Genomic DNA, 21,991 nt, shown 5'->3' with positions numbered 1-21,991 from the left:
AATGGCTGAAAAAACAAATATCAATAAGCATTATTGTCAAGTTTCAATACAAGAACAAGACCTAAATAGTTTCTTTTACAAAAAATCATTTCATGTTTTCATTTGGAATGCTACAGTCATCTTACCCAAATTTGAGTTAAGTTGTATCATCAAGTTTGGAATGAAACAACTTTTCCAAAAAAGGACATGTCATCAAATGTGGAATGACACAAAAATAACTGTAAACATCATTAAAACATATCAAGTGCTTATCTTGGCCAAAAGAGAGAGATTCAAAAATTCAAAATAACATGGATGTAGGTTAATACATGTCTATACAGTCTTTAACCCCATCTCCCCCACAATTTTGAATATTCGATCTTCGTTCAGTCCCTTTATAAGAGCATCAGCCATATTATCCTTCGATCGCATATCAACCATAGTGATAATTCATTGTTCTATGAGATAATTCAGCGTGACATGTTTCAGTCTGACATGTCTCCTCTTACCATTAAAGAGTAAGTTCTTTACAATCGTAATTGTAGCTTGATTATCACAGAACAAACTTAAAGAATTAATCTTTAAACGGGTTAATGGAATGTCCATAATCTGATCACTTATCCACTCTGCTTCATCTCCTACAGAAGCTAGAGCATAAAGTTCTGATTCCATAGATGACAGAGCAATGCAAGTCTGTCTCTTTGACTTCCATGCAACAACTGCTCCACTTAGTGTAAATACATAACCACTGGTAGATTTACTATCTCCTAATTCTGAGTCCTATGATGCATCAGAATAACTTTTCAGTATAGGAGGATGGCCACTATAACATAGAGCATAATGTAGAGTACCCTTAAGATATCTCATCAACATCATAAGGGCATTTCAGTGCTCATGGCCAGGATTACTAATGAAACGACTTGGCATGCCTTCCATAAAGGCTATGTTTGGTCTAGTGCAACTCATCGCATACATGAGACTACCATTCAATTTAGAATAATCCAATTGATTCATGCTGGCTCCGTTATTAGGTCTCAGCTTTTTGGTATAATCAAATGGTGTTTCAATCGTTTTACACTCACTGTATCCCCATGTAGAAAGTAGTTTCTCAATATAACGGGCTTAGGTAAGAGTGATCCCTTGCCTTTCAAAACTTACTTTTATACCAAGAATGATGTCTACCACACCAAGATCTTTTATGTTGAATTCTTTAGCCAACATTGATTTCACCTTACTCACTAGAGAAAGATCGGAACCAAGAATCAACATGTCGTCTACATACAAGCAAATAATTGCAACCTTATTCGACACAAAACGAAAGTAAATGCATTTATCTGAGTAACTGGTCTGAAAACCAAAGCTCTTTACTGCCTTGTCGAATTTTTGATGCACATTTTATGTGCTTGTTTAAGACTATACAAAGATTTGTTTAACTTACAAACTTTGTTCTCCAAACCTTCAATGACAAACTCTTCAAGTTGGTTCATGTAGATGTCCTCTGTGAGGTCTCCATTAAGAAAAGCCGTATTTAAATCCATTTGATGCATAACATGCTGCTCAATAGATGCTAAAGCAAGAAGAATTCTTATCGTTGACAAATGACAGACCGGTGAGTAAACATCAAAGTAGTCTATCCCACTGACTTGAGTATAGCCCTTAGTTACTAAACGTGCTTTATACCGAGCTATAGATCCGTCAGGATTAAGTTTCTTCTTTAAAATCCATTTACAGCCCACAGTCTTAGCCCCTTTTGGCAAATCGACTAGCTGTCAGGTTTGATTTTGTAACAGAGAGCTCATTTCATCATCAATGGCTTCGGCCCATAACAAAGAGTCCCTAGATCTCATCACTTCCTTATAGGTTGATGGTTCATTCTCTAAATGGTAGGTCACAAAGTCCTCACCAAAGTTCTTGGGTACTCTATCTCTTGTAAATACTCTTAAAGGTTCTGATTCAGAAATCAGTGTAGGATGGGTGTCAGAAATATTCTGTTCAGACTCTATATGCGATTTTGTATTCATCTCAGTATCGCTAGGTATGGTCAAACCATGATCTTTGCGAAATTTATTCTCAAAGAATACTGCATCTCTAGATTCTATAACCATATTGGTAGATAGATCCAAAAACCGATCAGCAGTACAGTCTTCTGCACCACCTAGATTCACACAAGTGTTGGTTTTAGGTCCCACTTTAGGTCTCATAGGGTCTTGTATTCGCACATAAGCAATACAGCCCCAAGTCTTAAGAGTATCAAATCTACAAGGATGTTTATGCCATAACTCATAAGGAGTAGATGTCAACTTAGAGTGTGGTACTCAATTCAGGATGTGATTTGCAGTTAAATCATCTATAAAAGTGATTAAATACTTCTGACCACCTCTAGTAGTGAATTTTTAAAATCATAGAGGTTAGAATGAATTAACTCAAGAAGTTGTGTGCTCCTAAAAACCGAACGAAAATATTTTCTAGTGATCTTGGTTTGTGCACACACTTCACACCTGTCAAATTTAATCGACGTATCTAAAGGTACATTATGAGTTTTAGCAAGTTGGACTAGTTTCCTATAGTTCACATGTCCCAATCTATTGTGTAACAATTTAGGATCAATTAGAGTGGAACTAACCTAACTAACTGTTTCATTTGCTAAACTTAATCTATACATACCATCGATTAAGAATGCACAACCAAAATAAAAAGAGTTAACAGATAACGTTACTCTACCATCCAAAAATGAAGTGCACATACCAGCATTGTCTAAAAGACTAATGGAAATTAAATTCTTTTGAATAGCAGGAACTACTCTAACATTTTTCAAAGTTAGTATTTTACCTGAAGAAAGGACCAAGTCCGCAGTTCCAGTGTAAGTCACCTCCGCCTCTGCTCCACTAGCAACTATAACAGTCTCTTCCGCTTTAGTAACATCTGTAAGTAGTTTCTTGGACTTGCAAATATGGCACGTGGCTCCTGTATCTAACCACTAGTCTGAAGAAGTACTGGTCTTACCGTTGCCCAACATAGCAACAAAACTCTTAGGCTCAACCTTGCCCACCATCATATGAGCTTCCTTCTGTGGTGTGTCAGATTTAAGCTTCTTAAGTAACTTACAATCTGTTGCAAAGTAACCCCACTTCCCACAGTTGTGACACTTGCCCTTCTTTTTCTGAAAGATAGTCTTTTTGGCCTTTAACTTAGGATTGTCACTTTTAGGTGACTTGGATTTCTTAGAAAATTTCTTAGGATTTGTTACCGCGTTAGCAGCAGACTGTTGCTGTTTAACCATCTCCAAGTTATTCTTGGCTAGATTCTCATCTTCGATTCGAATGAATCATTTGAGATCATCCAGTCTCACTTGCACCTTTTTTCTATACATTTCAGTTTTAAAAGAGTGCCATGCAGATGATAATTTATATATGATTGCACCCACAAGAAATGAATCACAGACAGTAATTTTCTCATTGTTTAATTTAGACCCCAAATTCTCAAGATCAGTTACTTGATGAGTGATTTTCTTGTCTTCTTGAAACTTGAAATGAGTATATAAGTTATCCCATATACTCCTCCGTCTTGAATTGAGTATATAAGTTATCCCATATTTCTTTAGCAGTGCTATATTTGCTATAGGTTTCTGCAAGACCGTCTCAAAGATAATTTAGCAAGAAGTCTTTGCATAAATCCTCATCCCTAAGCCATTGAGATTCATCAACATCTTCAACCGTATCAGCAAAGGTACTCAAAACGGTGTAAAAACAATTTAGATATTTTAGACCGAATTGAGTCTTTCGCTTCTATGAATTAAATTCAGACCCACCAAACGATTGAGGTTTGATCATCTCAAACGGAATAGAGTTCTTTTCCATTGTATAATTTAGATCAAATAAAAAATGGAAAGAGTGCACCTAGATGGGAGATGCAGTGCCGAATCCAAGAACCAAAGCCAAGAATCGAATTCAAGTAACGAATCCAAGAATCGAATTCAAGTAACGAATCCAAGAATCGAATTCAATAACCCGCTGCAAAACCGTGAGAACCGGTTGCCAAAACCGGTACGAAAAATGGGTGCGAGCATGAACCAAATACCTCCAATAGACCAATCCACCAAGGGGATTCGGCTCCAAATTTGTACCAAAGAGGATCCGGTGGGACGAGTAGAAACCCAAATTCGGGTCAGATTTCTCGCCCTTCGTTTCCCACAAACGGCGGCAAGATTCCACAACCGGTGGCAATATGTTGTCGTTTCAGATTTCTCGCCCAAGATCTGCGCCCAAGACTCACGCCCAAACTGATAAGTACCCAGAATTAGACAAGAAGAAGATGAAATAATAGTTCATTTAGGAAACCAGTCCCTCATACAATAGCACGAAATTAAGTTGAATTCTTCTCTACCTTTTCCATTAAGAGATAAGAAAATATAACCGTCTACAATGATCTCAAGTTGCAACACACCAGGACTCTACAACCAATCAGAACAAAGGATAAATAAAAGAAAACTAAAAGATAAATATAAAAGATAGCTAAAACTAACTAGCCAACGTAATTGTTGGTTATTGACATCCCTAATCTAACGTAGCTATCAGCAATATGCGATTAAAGAAATCCCAAAAATCAAGGGATTCAACATTCCCTTCCCCTTGAAAATTGCCTTGTTCTCAAGGCAAATGCTCTTATTCATCTTCTTCTTCCTTGTCACTGTCAAGAATTTGAATCAATTGAAATTGAGGAAACTTGCACTTGTGACCAGGAACAAATCGCTCATCACAGTTGTAGCCAAGGTTTAAAATTTTGATTTCGGACCCTGAAATTTTGAAATTTTGGTCGAAATCTGGTACAAAAATCAAAACCAATATTTTATTCAATATTAAATTTCGGTCAAAATTTAGGTGAAATATTAAATTAATTATTAAAAAAAACAGATTTTTTGGGTCAAATTTCAGAAAAACCGAAATTTCGACCGAAATTCTGAAATTTTGGCCGAAATAAATGACCTTTTCGGTTTTTGTTGGTTTCAGTGTCGGTCTCCACCGAAATCCGAAATTTCAGTCCGAAATTTCGGATTTCGGTTCAAATTTAAAACCATGGTTGTAGCACAACCCTTTAGAACGTTTCTCCTTCATCTCGCCCATTGTAAGTGTAGACACCCCATTTTGACCGATCATAATTCTGTCTCGACCCTAATAATAATAATAATATACCCCTGAGCATTGGTATTGGCACTCCCCTATTGAGGTCCCCCAAACTCCGAGGCTTACCCGTACAATCTTGTTTTGATGTTTAAAGAGCCATCAATGGTCATTATTATTTCCAAGATACCCTGCAGAAAGCAGAGGGGCGTGAGTGGCAATACATAGAGTGAGAGAGGGGCTGAATTTGCTATTAAAAGGAGGGTTATTTTAGATTTATCCACATATGGGTGTGCCAATGCCAATTACTGTGTGGTTGCAACTAATGAGTGAAAATATTACATGAGGGGGAGTGCAATTACCAAGCTAAAAGGTTGCTCTTATCAGCTCCCATTCTCATTTGTAAAAGGGCCTCGAGTGGGGTTTTGAATGAAAGGAATCCCATTTCAAAAAAATATATATATAATAACGAGTGGGGTTTTGAATGAAAGGAATCCCATTTCAAAAAAAAATATATATAATAAAAAGGGTCAAAACCCATCATCATTGTCCCCCCTCCCTCCTCATTTTTTCTTCACCTACCACCACTCTTTCAAAACGTCAAACCACAAAAAATAAAAAAATAAGAAAATGAACCGAAAAACACCCGAATAAAAAAAAAAAGGGATTCGACCATCGGGTGGTCGCCAACGATCTGCAGAGATCTGCAGAGAGAAAAGAGAGAGAGAGAGAGAAAAAGATCTGAGAGGGAGGGAGAGAAAGATCTGAGAGGGAGGGAGAGAGAGATCTGCAGAGAGAAAAAAGAGAGAGAGAGAGAGAGATCTGCAGAGAGGGAGAGAGAGAGAGAGATCTGCAGAGAGAGAGAGAGGAAGGGTCTTCTCCTCCGGCAACCCAACCGGATTCCGGTCACCTTCTCCGGCATCCTCCCAGCCAACCACCGGAGCTCCACCGGCATCCCCATCTCATCCACCCCACCTCCAGCGGGCCCCACACCAGCGGGCCCCACACAAGCACGACTCTGTCAACACCTTCCTGGATCTCTTGTTCCTCCCATAGCTGGCGTAAGTTCATTTTTTTTTTTTTTTTATTTTATAATTATTCATTCTTTGCACTACACGGGTCCCACAGTGGGTCCCACAACGGGTCCCACAGCGGGTCCCACATCAGTAGGTCCCACATCAGCGGGTCCCACATCAGCGGGTCCCACATCAACGGGTCCCACAACAGCGGGTCCCGCAGCGGGTCCCACAACAGCGGGTCCCACATCCGTGGGTCCCACATCAACGGGTCCCACATCAACGGGTCCCACATCAACGGGTCCCACAACAGCGGGTCCCAAAGCGGGTCCCACAACAGTGGGTCCCACATCAACGGGTCCCACATCAACGGGTCCCACAGCGGGTCCCACAGGGGGTCCCACATCCGTGGGTCCCACAGCGGGTCCCACATCAGCGGGTCCCACAACAGGTCCCAAAGCGGGTCCCACAGAGGGTCCCACATCCGCGGGTCCCACAACGGGTCCCACAACGGGTCCCGCAGCGGGTCCCACAACAGCGGGTCCCACATCAACGAGTCCTACTGTGAATAGTAGTTTTGAATAGTACTTATAAATAGTAATTATGAATAGTAGTTTTGAATAGTACTTATAAATAGTAATTATGAATAGTAGTTTTGAATAGTACTTATAAATAGTAATTATGAATAGTAGTTTTGAATAGTACTTATAAATAGTAATTATGAATAGTAGTTTTGAATAGTACTTATAAATAGTAATTATGAATAGTAGTTTTGAATAGTACCTATAAATAGTAATTATGAATAGTATTTTTGAATAGTAATCTTGTATAGTAATTATAAATAGTAATTATAACAGTCTTCAGCACAGGAGTCAGTCCTTCAGTCAGTCCAGGAGTTTTTCCTATCATCATAGGGGTTAGGATTCTGTCCATCCTCTCATCAAGTCGTGATCTTTACCCGCTCCTGCAAGGTATAGGATGCTGTCCAACCCTTGCCGAGTTATTTTCCTGTTCGTTCCCCCGCAAAGCATAGGATGCTATCCAACCTTTGCGGGATTCCAGAAGTCTCCCTACCCGTATGATGATAGGATTTTGTCCTCTTGTGTCGAAAAATTCAAAAACATCTGAAAAATCAAAAATCTCAAAAATCTCGAGTCATTAGAGTGTAGTTAGGAAAATCAGTCCGAACTACGTTGGCTTGATCCCTTTCAACAGGGTACGTAGTGCAGCTTGGGGTCCACATCCCAGGTCCAGCCAAACCTTTAAAAATAAACATTTCAAATATTCCAAAAAAATACAAAAAAACTTCAAAACCTTTTCAAAAAAGATCTTCCCCTAGAGTTAGGAGTCTGTCCTAGATATTTAGGGTGTTTTAGAGTTAGGAGTCGGTCTTGATTTGTATTGATGTGGTGTGTCATGTCGTGTGAGTGTCCCTAGAGTTAGGAGGCCTCGAGTCGATCGGTCAGACACTTAGTCGAACCGATGGCTAGACTAGGAAGCATATAGTCAGCCCATGGTTTTCTTTATGTTGCACAGCCTAGATACACATAGGATGTAGGGCCCACCTGCATTAGCTTAAGGCTAAACAACCTGCATTAGTTAGGACATATAGAGAGTCGTAAAAATCACAATCCACTTGAATTTAAGCAATCGCACAAAAAGCTTTAAAAACTAGTCGAGTCTAGTTGATCGAGTCTAGGATAGCGGTCCTAGAGGTTTAGGCATTGTAGTTTAGCATAGGACACCGAACTACGTTGGCTCTGATTCTTCCCGAGGCCGGGATACGTAGTGCAGCTAGGATGGATGGCCATCCTGGTCCGAGTCAAGTCCTGCATTAGAATTTTAGGATTTGTCTTGTCGAGTCGTGTTGTGTTGTGTGTTTTGCTGTGTTTTCTTATTTTTATGTACAGATCTTATACCTTTAGCTGTAACATGCATGTGCTTGTCCACCAGAACTTAGACACCAATTAGGCATGGCACTCATAACCTAGCTATTCTTAGGCGACATATCTTTCATTTCTTTTGTGTGTGCTTCTTATTCATCTCCGAGACATGCATGATTAGCTAGACGTTATCTCGGAGATATTCGTTCCCATTTCGCATGATTTTCGCCCAAAACTCTTCAAAATTAATAATAAATGGCATAAGAGACCAGGTGCTAGCACTTGGGCGAATTGGGGGCGCCTAATCCCTTCCCCATTCGTCATCAGGCACGAACCCTATTTTATATCTCTGGTTATCTGTTGCAACAGAGCACAGCATGGGATCCAGATCCGGATCTGGTTCCACAGGCTGTGCTCTGTTGCAACAGATAACCAGAGATATAAAATAGGGTTCGTGCCTGATGACGAATGGGGAAGGGATTAGGCGCCCCCAATTCGCCCAAGTGCTAGCACCTGGTCTCTTATGCCATTTATTATTAATTTTGAAGAGTTTTGGGCGAAAATCATGCGAAATGGGAACGTCATGCGAAATGCGATTAGGCGCCCCCAATTCGCCCAAGTGCTGAAGACTGTTATAATTACTATTTATAATTACTATACAAGATTACTATTCAAAAATACTATTCATAATTACTATTTATAGGTACTATTCAAAACTACTATTCATAATTACTATTTATAAGTACTATTCAAAACTACTATTCATAATTACTATTTATAAGTACTATTCAAAACTACTATTCATAATTACTATTTATAAGTACTATTCAAAACTACTATTCATAATTACTATTTATAAGTACTATTCAAAACTACTATTCATAATTACTATTTATAAGTACTATTCAAAACTACTATTCATAATTACTATTTATAAGTACTATTCAAAACTACTATTCACAGTAGGACTCGTTGATGTGGGACCCGCTGTTGTGGGACCCGCTGCGGGACCCGTTGTGGGACCCGTTGTGGGACCCGCTGTCGGACCCGCGGATGTGGGACCCTCTGTGGGACCCGCTTTGGGACCTGTTGTGGGACCCGCTGATGTGGGGACCCGCTGATGTGGGACCCGCTGTGGGACCCACGGATGTGGGACCCTCTGTGGGACCCGCTTTGGGACCCGCTGTGGGACCCGTTGATGTGGGACCCGTTGATGTGGGACCCACTGTTGTGGGACCCGCTTTGGGACCCGCTGTTGTGGGACCCGTTGATGTGGGACCCGTTGATGTGGGACCCACGGATGTGGGACCCGCTGTTGCGGGACCCGCTGCGGGACCCGCTGTTGTGGGACCCGTTGATGTGGGACCCGCTGATGTGGGACCCGCTGATGTGGGACCCGTTGTGGGACCTACTGATGTGGGACCCGCTGTGGGACCCGTTGTGGGACCCACTGTGGGACCCGTGTAGTGCAAAGAATGAATAATTATAAAATAAAAAAAAAAAAAAATGAACTTACGCCAGCTATGGGAGGAACAAGAGATCCAGGAAGGTGTTGACAGAGTCGTGCTTGTGTGGGGCCCGCTGGTGTGGGGCCCGCTGGAGGTGGGGTGGATGAGATGGGGATGCCGGTGGAGCTCCGGTGGTTGGCTGGGAGGATGCCGGAGAAGGTGACCGGAATCCGGTTGGGTTGCCGGAGGAGAAGACCCTTCCTCTCTCTCTCTCTGCAGATCTCTCTCTCTCCCTCTCTGCAGATCTCTCTCTCTCTCTCTCTTTTTTCTCTCTGCAGATCTCTCTCTCCCTCCCTCTCAGATCTTTCTCTCTCTCTTTCTCTTTTTTTTCTCTCTGCAGATCTCTCTCTCCCTCCCTCTCAGATCTTTTTCTCTCTCTCTCTCTCTCTTTTCTCTCTGCAGATCTCTGCAGATCGTTGGCGACCACCCGATGGTCGAATCCCTTTTTTTTTTTATTCGGGTGTTTTTCGGTTCATTTTCTTATTTTTTTATTTTTTGTGGTTTGACGTTTTGAAAGAGTGGTGGTAGGTGAAGAAAAAATGAGGAGGGAGGGGGGACAATGATGATGGGTTTTGACCCTTTTTATTATATATATTTTTTTTTGAAATGGGATTCCTTTCATTCAAAACCCCACTCGTTATTATATATATATTTTTTTGAAATGGGATTCCTTTCATTCAAAACCCCACTCGAGGCCCTTTTACAAATGAGAATGGGAGCTGATAAGAGCAACCTTTTAGCTTGGTAATTGCACTCCCCCTCATGTAATATTTTCACTCATTAGTTGCAACCACACAGTAATTGGCATTGGCACACCCATATGTGGATAAATCTAAAATAACCCTCCTTTTAATAGCAAATTCAGCCCCTCTCTCACTCTATGTATTGCCACTCACGCCCCTCTGCTTTCTGCAGGGTATCTTGGAAATAATAATGACCATTGATGGCTCTTTAAACATCAAAACAAGATTGTACGGGTAAGCCTCGGAGTTTGGGGGACCTCAATAGGGGAGTGCCAATACCAATGCTCAGGGGTATATTATTATTATTATTAGGGTCGAGACAGAATTATGATCGGTCAAAATGGGGTGTCTACACTACGTTATCGCTCTGCCCTCATTGGCTCTCTCCAGATGAGGGAGACAATTATCTTCTGCATACTGCTCATCCTCGACATCGTCTTCGACATTCAAAACAGCAAGAAAAAACAAATGAAGAATACCAAACATCAAATGCAGTGAATGAAAAATTGAGAGAAGACTTTCAGACAACAAAGTCATGAGCATAGAGCATGAACCCCAAAAAGAATACTTGGGCTATACATTGCGATGGAATTTCAAGTTAAAGCATTCCAGGCGTAGGGGCATTCCCCACATCCAAGCAAAAAAATAAAAATCAGAATGAACAAAGAAAAATAAGATAGAATCCAGAGAAGAAAGGAGAAGGGAGCATGCCCCACGTCAACTCCTCAAGAACGTCAGAATCGCAGGAAGCAGAGTCGATAAATGGATTGAAAATTTCAAAATCATCTTCAGCATTCATAGAAGACCCAGAGCCGTAGAATCCCGAATATCAGTGCGAGATCCCAAAGAAAAAGTGGGAATTCAATCAGTCTAGCTTGCACAGTGCAGATGAAGTCTTGCCAGGAAATGCCGCCAGACTCCTCAAAAAAAAAGAGAAAGAAAAAAAAAGTTCAAAGCCATTGAACCTTAGCCATTCAAGAAGCTTGTATGCCAAAACATCAGAAGGCCATCCTTGGACGCCTGAGCCTTAAACGCCAAAAATCCCAAGTTCAAAAAAAATCCTTTTGCGAACACCTTCGAGCCTCAACAAAATCAAACATTCTTTTCAAACACCCGCAAACCAGGGGCATTTCGGCCCGAACTACGTCTGACCTGATCCCCAACTCTTCGGGGGTACGTAGGCAACCTGATCAATTCAGGTTCGGTCAACCTTTGGGATAAAAATCAAATTATTCCCTTTCAACCTTTGGGATAAAAGTCAAATTATTCCCTTTCAACCTTTGGGATAAAAGTCAAATTATTCCCTTTCAACCTTTGGGATAAAAGTCAAATTATTCCCTTTCAACCTTTGAGCTTAAAAGCCAAATCATTCTGTTCCAAACCTCAGCGAACCACTCGAACCTGATCCTCCATTGTTGGGGTACTTAGGCAACCTGGCCAATCCAAGTCTAGTCGAAACTTTGAAATCCAAAAGAAATATCCAACCGTTTTGAACCCCAGCCCACTTAGAAAGTCCTTCTGGTGAACAAGCAGAGGTTCAAAGTCAAGAACAAAAAACGATGGAATCTGAAGACCCGCTAGGCTGAAAACCCGGGAGGGCGGTCTAGGCAAAGTACCGAAGCTGTTTGCTGAAGTTTGCTAAGTGCCGAATCGAAGTCTTGGAAGTTCGTAGGGCCAAATCTAACACACAAGGCTAACTTCAAGTCCTTCCACTCCATATATTTGTGAACTTTCTCTTACCATTGAAACCATTGTAGCGCTTCACTCTCCAGATGGAACGATGAAAGAGGTACCTTCATATCTTCTGCAGTCTGATGGAAGCGAAAAAATTGTTTTGCGCAATATACCCATCCCGTCGGTTCTTCTGATCCATCGTATTTAAGGAAATCCAACCGAGTTTACCTCGCTTGAATAGATCCTCCTTTTGTTCCAGACCCTGATGCGTCGTTTCCTCCTAATTCCACATTGGAATTAGTAACCTTGCCAAGGGAAGCCTCATCCTCGACGGATTTCTGCTTTTGAATTTTTATAAATTTGTGAAACATCTCTGCTAGATTGTTAACGGTCTCTTCTAACTTCTCCACTCTCTCTTCCATGGTTGAATTGTTCTTGAGTTGACTCCTTTTTGTCATGCCAAGATCAACCAGCTTTTATACCAAAATGATAGATACCCAGAATTAGACAAGAAGAAGATGAAATAATGGTTCGTTTGGGAAACCAGTCCCTCGTACAATAGCACGAAATTAAGTTGAATTCTTCTCTACCTTTTCCATTAAGAGATAAGAAAATATAAACGTCTACAATGATCTCAAATTGCAACACACTAGGACTCTACAACCAATCAGAATAAAGGATAAATAAAAGAAAACTAAAAGATAAATATAAAAGATAGCTAAAACTAACTAGCCAACGTAATCGTTGGTTATTGACATCCCTAATCTAACGTAGCTACCAGCAATATCTGATTAAAGAAATCCCAAAAATCAGGGGATTCAACACAAACATGTTCTGTGGGAAAAGAAATTCGGATACGGCTCGTTGAAGTCGGATACTTCTTGTTGAATCGTGAAAAGATTCAACGTAGATCCAAGAGAGTGTATTGCTGCAAAGGGGTTTCTTAACACCAACAAAGTGATTAAATACTTCCGACCACCTCTAGTAGTAAATTTTTTAAAATCACAGAGGTCAGAATGAATTAACTCAAGAAGTTGTGTGCTCCTAGAAACCGAACGAAAATATTTTCTAGTGATATTGTTTTGTGCACACACTTCACACCTGTCAAATTTAATCAACATATCTAAAGGTATATTATGAGCTTTAGCAAGTTGGACTAGTTTCCTATAGTTCACATGTCTCAATCTATTGTGTAACAACTTAGGATCAATTAGAGTTGAACTAACCTGACTAACTGCTACATTTGCTAAACTCAATCTATACATACCATCGATCAAGAATGCACAACCAAAATAAAAAGAGTTAACAGATAACGTTACTCTACCACCCAAAAATGAAGTGCACATACCAGCATTGTCTAAAAGACTAGTGGAAATTAAATTCTTTTGAATAGCGGGAACTATTCTAACATTTTTCAAAGTTAGTGCTTTACCTGAAGAAAGGACAAAGTCTGCAGTTCCAGTATAAGTCACCTCTGCCTCTGCTCCACTAGCAACTATAACAGTCTCTTCCCCTTCAGTAACATCTGTAAGTAGTTTCTTGGACTTGCAAATATGGCACGTGGCTCCTGTATCTAACCACCAGTCTGAAGAAGTACTGGCCTTACCGTTGCCCAACATAGCAACAAAGCTCTTAGGCTCAACCTTACCTACCATCATATGAGCTTCCTTCTGTGGTGTGTCAGATTTAAGCTTCTTAGGTAACTTACAGTCTGCTGCAAAGTAACCCCACTTCCCACAGTTGTGACACTTGCCCTTCTTTTTCTGAAAGATAGTCTTTTTGGCCTTTAACTTAGGATTGTCACTTTTAGGTGACTTGAATTTCTTAGAAAATTTCTTGGGATTTGTTACCGCGTTAGCAGCAGACTGTTGCTGTTTAACCATCTCCAAGTTATTCTTGGCTCGATTCTCATCTTCGATTCGAATGAATCGTTTGAGATCATCCAGTCTCACTTGCACATTTTTTCTATGCATTTCAGTTTTAAAAGAGTGCCATGCATATGGTAATTTATATACGATTGCACCCACAAGAAATGAATCACAGACAACAATTTTCTCATTATTTAATTTAGACCTCAAATTCTCAAGATCAGTTACTTGAGGAGTGATTTCCTTGTCTTCTTGAAACTTGAAATCCATGAATTTGTCCACCAGATGGGTCTTGGACAATTCCTCCTCCTTCTTGAATTGAGTATCTAAGTTATCTCATATTTCTTTAGCAGTGTTATATTTGCTATAGGTTTCTGCAAGACCGTCTGAAAGATAATTTAGCAAGTAGTCTTTGCCTAAATCCTCATCCCTAAGCCATTGAGATTCATCAATATCTTCAACCGTATGCAAAGGTACTCAAAACGGTGTAAAAACAATTCAGATATTTTAGACCGAATTGAGTCTTTCGCTTCTATGAATTAAATTCAGACCCACCAAACGATTGAAGTTTGATAATCTCAAATGGAACGGAATAGAGTTCTTTTCCATTGTATAATTTAGATGAAATAAAATCTGAAAAGAGTGCACCTAGATGAGAGATGCAGTGCTGAATCCAAAAACCAAAGCCATTAATTGAATTCAAGTAACGAATGCAAGAATCGAATTCAATAACTGGCTGCAAAACCGTGAGAATCAGTGTGTGAACCGGTTGCCAAAACCGGTACGAAAAATGGGTGCGAGCACGAACCAAATAGCTCCAATAGACCAATCCACCAAGGGGATTCGGCTCCAAATTTGCACCAAATAGGATCCGGTAGGACGAGTAGAAACCCAAATTTGGGTCAGATTTCTCGCCCTTCGTTTCCCACAACCGAGGCAAGATTCCACAGCCGGCGGCAATATGTTGTCGTTTCAGATTTCTCACCCAAGATCTGCGTCCAAGACTCACGCCCAAACTGATAAGTAAGAGAAAACTAAAAGATAAATATAAAAGATAGCTAAAACTAACTAGCCAACGTAATCGTTGGTTATTGACATCCCTATTCTAACGTAGCTACAAACAAGTTCTGTGGGAAAAGAAATTCGGATACGGCTTGTTGAAGTCGGATACTTCTTGTTGAATCGTGAAAAGATTCAACGTAGATCCAAGAGAGAGTATTGCTGCAAAGGGGTTTCTTAACACCAACAAATTGATCTCCTAATTGCAGCCACGAAAGGGATTTCAATCCCCGTCAGATGAGTCAAGGCTATTTGGATTCGATCAAGACTTTCCTCCCAAAGATGGTTCAGATTCTACAATTGAATTGAGAGGTGAGAAACCCAATAAATTTTTGTTACAATGGATCAGAGAGTATCCATCGTATCTACAAGAGGAGTGGCTGTATACGGTTGTGTGGGAAGGCTGAAGATAATATTTGTGGATGAGAAACCCACGTCCAAACGAGATGTCTGTGGGATAGAAACCCACGCCAAACAAAATCTGTGGGAGAGAAACCAACTTCAAACGACTTCTGTGGGAGTGAAACCCACTTCAATTGACTTCTGTGGGAGTGAGGCAACAAAGATGGGAAATTAAAAACTCACGATGGAGGATCAGGCACCATATCTTCCAAGAATTCCCAACTTAATTTCTATTCAAAGGAGGGCTACCAATATCACACGTCTCTGTGGTGGGGGAGGGATTAAAATCACCCGAATAAGAGTGAGGCAGAAGTCCGTTCTTGATTCCAACGAGGGTTTTTCTTTTTGTAATGCTTCAAGATTGTCAGAGTCAAGCAAAGGTTGCTTGAAGCATTACACCCTAGGTATCTAGTTTGGAATACCTAGTTTGTTGCCTCCAGCCCTTATATATATATATATATATATATATATATATATATATATATATATATATATATATATATATATATATATATATATATAGGGAGAGAGAGAGAGAGAGATACACTAGAGTTATTGACTGGTTAATGGACTCTAGCCCATGTAGGCCCACTACACCAGTTCATTATCTTATTGGGCTTATATTAGAACATATATGGGTTATATTATATACCTAACATAGATTTTGTCTTATTCATTTAATTCATCCGAGTTGACTGCTCTCTCAAGCAACAGTCGGCCGCGAAATGCCTTTTGCTATGGTCCATAGCAAATCCCTTATTAGTGTTTTGAATTTGGGAAAATGTAACCATAATTTTGAAAATTTCTCCAACCTTTTCACTTTCTGTGAGGCTAGTATTGATTCATCTGTTTCTAAATGCTCTGGTTGTATGACAGTGTTTGAGTTGTATTTAACAAGTACAACTTTAATACTCTCATATAATGGCCATTTAAACAAGGGGTACACTGGGATTTAAACAAGGGTCCCTCTCTTTGTTGGTGATTTTCAAATAAAAAGTGGTTTTGAAAATAAAAGGCTTTTATTTTGGAAAATGGGTGTTTTTTGAAAGCAGAGTGAAAAGGCTTATGAAAAAGCTAAAAGTTTAGTCACATTGGAAAGTCAGAAAAGTGGAGAGGGGTTCCTCCACTTTTCCCTCTTGTTTTAAAATTCAAATGTTTTGCAAATAGTGGACTAATGGGCCAACCATAGTTAACAAAACATGATTCGGTGACAAAGATTCAAGTTTAATACGGTATTGGTTTAACAAAATGTAGTAAAAAAACAGGAAACACAAAAAAATGCTTTTAAAATTTTGCCATTTACATAATATAGTGGGGGGTACAGTTGGAAAGTTGACCAAAAAAACATGTTCAAAATGCATTTTTAAATGTGTTTAGAACATTTTTCTCAAAAAAGTGGATTTTTTTACTATAAAAGTTTGGGAAAATTCTCAAAAAATTGTGATTTTTATCCGAAATTCTCAAAAAAGAGTTAAGTTGGCTAATTTCTCAAAAAAGGGGAAACGCATCCCAGGAGTGTTTTTGGACGAAAATGCCCTTTGGGCAGTTTTCACCTACCATCTTCTTACCTTCTCCCTTATCTCTCTTGTTTTTACTCTTTTTTGAAACTGAAATCTCCGTCCTCTTGAAACGACGAGCTCTTGGCTGGAGAAGACGAGATTTTCGAGAGAAGGTCGTTCATTTTCCATTCTTCGCAAACAGGTGCCAAATTGGCTTAATACAGGTCGACCTTTTCACCATTTGACCAAACAGGTAGGAAGACTAATTACAGGTCGACCTTTCTACCATTCCGTCAGACAGGTGTAAAACAAGTGAAAACGGGTCTACCGGTTCGATGCGATTAAAAAAAAAAAAAAACCCAAACGTCTTTTGTGGAAACCACTCCCTATAAAAACCACTTCCACACCTCCCCCCCTCCCCCAAATTTCTACTCTGGAACCACTATTTATACCTTGGAACCACTACATAATGGTAAATAATGGTTCCTACGTATAATTAGTGGTTCCTATGTATAATTAGTAGTTCCTAGGTATAGTGAGTGCTTCTGAGTGTTTAAAACCCTATAAATACAGTCATTCTCACAAGTATTAGGCCATCTAAACTATGAACCACCATAACATTCGAGTATTTAGAAAATTATTTAACCCATTGTTCATAAATTCATTGCAACACTGACACCCAATGAAGTACTATTAGATTGTGTGAAACAATATTTCTACTTTGGAACCACTATTTATAGCTTGGAACCACTACATAATGGTAAATAGTGGTTCCTAAGTATAATTATTGATTCCTAGATATAATGAGTGTTTATGAGTGTTTAAAACCCTATAAATACAGACATTCTCACAAGTATTATGCCATCTAAACTACGAACCACTATAAGATCTAACTGTTTAGACAACTATTTAACCCATTGTTCATACATTCATTGCAACTTTGACATCCACTGAAGTAATATTAGATTGTGTGAAGCAATATTTCTACCTTTGAACCACTAAATACTAGTAAATAGTGGTTCCTAGGTATAATTAGTGGTTCATAAGTCTAATTTGTGGTTCCAAGTGTTTAAAATCCAATAAATACAGTCATTCTCCCTTTTTATAGTGGTTTTGATTGCATAACTATTTCAATCTCACAATTTAAACTCTCGAAACGGAACAAGTATTAGGCCATCTAAACTATGAACCATGATTAGATATGACTGTTTAGACAACTATTTAACCCATTGTGCATACATTCATTGCAACTTTGACATCCACTGAAGTAATATTAGATTGTGTGAAGAAATATTTCTACCTTGGAACCACTATTTATACCTTCGAACCACCATATACTGGTAAATAGTGGTTCCTAGTAAAATTAGTGGTTCCGAGTGTTTAAAATCTAATAAATACAGTCATTCTCACTTTTTATAGTGGTTTTGACTGCATAACTATTTCAATCTCAATATTTAAACTCTCAGAACGGAACAAGTATTATGCAATCTAAACTATGAACCACGATAAGATCTGACTGTTTAGACAACTACTTGACCCATTGTTCATGCATTCATTGCAACTTTGACATCCACTGAAGTAATATTAGATTGTGTAAAGCAATATTTCTACCTTGGAACTACTATTTATACCTTGGAACCACTACATACTGCTAAATAGTAGTTCCTAGGTAAAATTAGTGGTTCCGAGTGTTTAAAATCCAATAAATACAGTTATTCTCACTTTTTATAGTGGTTTTGACTGCATAACTATTTCAATCTCACAATTTAAACTCTCGGAACGGAACAAGTATTAGGCCATCTAAACTATGAACCATGATAAGATCTTACTGTTTAGACAACTATTTAACCCATTGTTTATAAATTCATTGCAACTTTGACATCTACTGAAGTAATATTAGATTGTCTAAAGTAATATTTCTACTCTGGAAGCACTATTTATACCTTGGAACCACTACATAGTGGTAAATAGTGGTTCCTAGGTATAATTGTTGCTTTTGAGTGTTTAAATATTGGTTCCCAGATATCAACAGTGGTTCCAAGAACAAAATATTGCTTCTACACATTTAAATAGTGGTTGTAATTGTATAGACATGAGTTTCATCCTGGTTTACTCCAAATAGAAACATAGAGGGCAATAGAGAGATAGAGAGATTATGACAATACACCATAGCATTGGAAAGAGGATGATGACAATAACAAACGCCTAACACAACCATAAAAAATCCCTAACAAGTAAACAAGATGATGACAATACACCATAGCAGTGTAAGGAACATGTTAAATGTATGCAAATGTATCAAAATTGACCTACTTGAGAAGCTTAGGTTTGATAGCCAAAGAAAAATAAAAGATCCAATAAAATCTACATTTTAGGAGAGGAGAGTTTCACCTCTCTGTAATGGAATTTCGTTTGAAATTATTACAACAGCCAATGGAGTTTGATTTTGGCATGGGAAGAAGAAGGTAAAAAAGTTAAAATGGTAGGTGAAATGCATTGGGATTTGTTGCTTACTTTTTTGAAGGGAAAGGCAACATAAGGGCATTTTTGTCCTTAAACACTCATTGGGATGCGTTTCACCCATTTTTGAGAAATTAGCCAACTCTACCCTTTTTTGAGATTTTCAGATAAAAATCACAATTTTTTGAGAATTTTTTCTAAAAGTTTTAAGCGAAGATAAAATGCATTTTTTCAAAAAACAAAAACAGTGTTTAAAATGTCGTTTTGCTAACTATAGATGCAACACACTGCCCATGTGCGCAGTAGCGCTTTTTGTGCATTTTGCACTTTGCACGTACGCATCGTCACGAGGAGTGATTACTTAAATTTTTCGGGATTTCATCTGAACTGTTGATCAAGGTTGATGTGATTGGATGGTGATCTCGAGTGGCTGGGATCTGGACCGTAGGATTGCACTCGAATTTGCTCCAATGACCAGTGCTTCATATAGTTCGATCTTGAGTGTATGATCGTGCTCTAAGCATCCAGTTGACAAAACTAAACTAATCCATCAACACTTAATTGCATACCCAAGATCATGTGCAGAACCAAGAACCCAAATAAAGAAGAAAAGGAGAAGCTAGAGCTAGAGTTCTAGACACTCATATTAGTACTAGTTTGGGACAGCCTTATATGCAAAATTGAATTAGAAATTCAAATGAAAAGAATGATTTGACCATGGTAGGCTCTAACAACAAAGGTGGGGCCTACCAGGTCTGGCTCACTAAATGTTTTTCTACCTCCTTGTTGCAATTTGAGGTTGAAATTTGAAATCCAACTTTATGTAACCAACAGCCAACTACCCATTTATGTCTTGCAGTTCTAATGGCAATGCACCGATGTAATAAGTGCGTGTCAAACATTCGGTGACTGAATTTAAGTTTGTTTAAAAAAAAATTCTAAAGAGATGAAAGTTTGTGTGTGCGTATGTTGCTCATTAGTCCACGTAACACACATCAATCCAATGAATAGTCCGGATTATATCATTATTTGAGTCGGCCCAATCAAAGTACTTAGACTACTGGAACTGGAAGTGTCATATTCACAAGGAACATGAAAAGGCTCTAAAGAAACAATAGAAGTAAAAAACCATTCACCCTCCAGTAAGAAGCTTTATTTTTCCTATATTATCTTTCAGAAAAAAAGAACCAGCATCTTAGCGTTACCCAATCCTGCTTTTAGAATGTTGTATATTTTTCAATGAAAATGAAACCAAATTTCATTTTTTTTTTCCTTACGACATAGGGATCCCACCCCAATTTTTAGAGTGGGACTATTCCCTACGGATGTGCGCAATCACCCGTAAACCACGTGCATAGGGTAAGCCCGGGGGTTTTGAACTCGCCTCAATGAGGAGCATACCCATTACTTTAATCCAAAGAGCCGTGCATACGGTAAGTCCCGGGGATTTGAACTCGCGTCAATGGGGAGCATACCCATGACTCTAATCCAAAGAGCCACACTCGAACAGGTTTAACCAAATTTCATTTCCTGTAGGACTTTTTGCTCCAAAAAATTTTGATGATGTGGACTGAGCCGGGTGTATTTCTCAAAATTAGCTTTAGAAATTTTACTTTTATTACATAAATAACATATACTAATGACGGTGCATTTCCCAAAATCATCTTTAGAGAACTGGCATAGGATACCTACAAGAGGCATAAATAATGTGGTTAGAAGAAGCAATTAGCTTAAGACATCTGAAGAACCTGGCTAAGATCACAGTTGCCGCCAAACAATTTTTTTTGTTTGTTTGAATGAAGTTCACCTACCTTTTATTTTTTCGAAATGGGGATATTTTATTGAAAAAACGAGATTTTATATGGTGTAAGGCCTTACCGTACAAAGGCCTTATTATTATAAGGCCTTGCACCATATAATTTCTCTGAAAAAAACAAACCCATGACCGACACTCAGTCATGGGAATAAAAAGTACTAGACAAAAAGTAACTCAATATGAGCGCCTTATTATTATTATTATTATAAGGCCTTGCACCACATAATTTATCTGAAAAAAGCATACCCATGACCGACACTCAGTCATGGGAATAAGAAGTACTGGACAAAAAGCAACTCTATACGAGCAAAAGAACTCGTGGTGGAAAAAAGTTGAATAAAGTACTAGACGAAAAGCAACCCTACAATAGCAAAAGAATGGGAAAAAGTTGAATATTTCTACCATCGCTATGGACATTCTTAGGCTCTGTTCACTTCTTTTCCCTGAAAAAAAACTTTTTTTTTCCCTGACAAGACCGTCTCTGTGTTCATTTCTTTTCCAGGGAAAAATATTATTTCATGTGAAAATTCTTATTTAAAAGCTCAAAATGACATGGAAATTGACTTTTTCCCGAGATTTGGTTTCCGATTAAATATATCGGAAAAAGGCTTTCCAAGAAAAACAAAACATTTTTCCTTGACAGTTTCCCTGGATTCCTTTTCCTTCTGCCATGTCACCTGGAAAGGAAAGGAAAGGATTTCCTGTCCTTTCCGGGGAAAAGAAGTGATCAGAGCCTTAGGAAGTAGTACCGGCCCGCCATGAGTGTAGCGAATGAAGGCACTCCCACCTTTGAATTGTTAAAACAAGAACTTTATGTGAGAGTAGAAGCCTCAAACAGACTATATGAGCTAAAGAGCTTCCTATTCCACTCCAACTTGAGCTAGCCCGTCGACCTCTCCATTTGCCGATCTCCATACATGATGAAAATGAACAAAGTGACCCTCGGTCCTTCAATCTCTCATCTATA

This window comes from Tasmannia lanceolata, unplaced genomic scaffold, assembly GCF_043159265.1.
Source record: "Tasmannia lanceolata isolate RefF3 unplaced genomic scaffold, GAP_Taslan_0.1 ptg000002l, whole genome shotgun sequence".
Lineage (NCBI taxonomy): Eukaryota > Viridiplantae > Streptophyta > Magnoliopsida > Canellales > Winteraceae > Tasmannia > Tasmannia lanceolata.
This window is presented reverse-complemented; position numbering follows the sequence as displayed.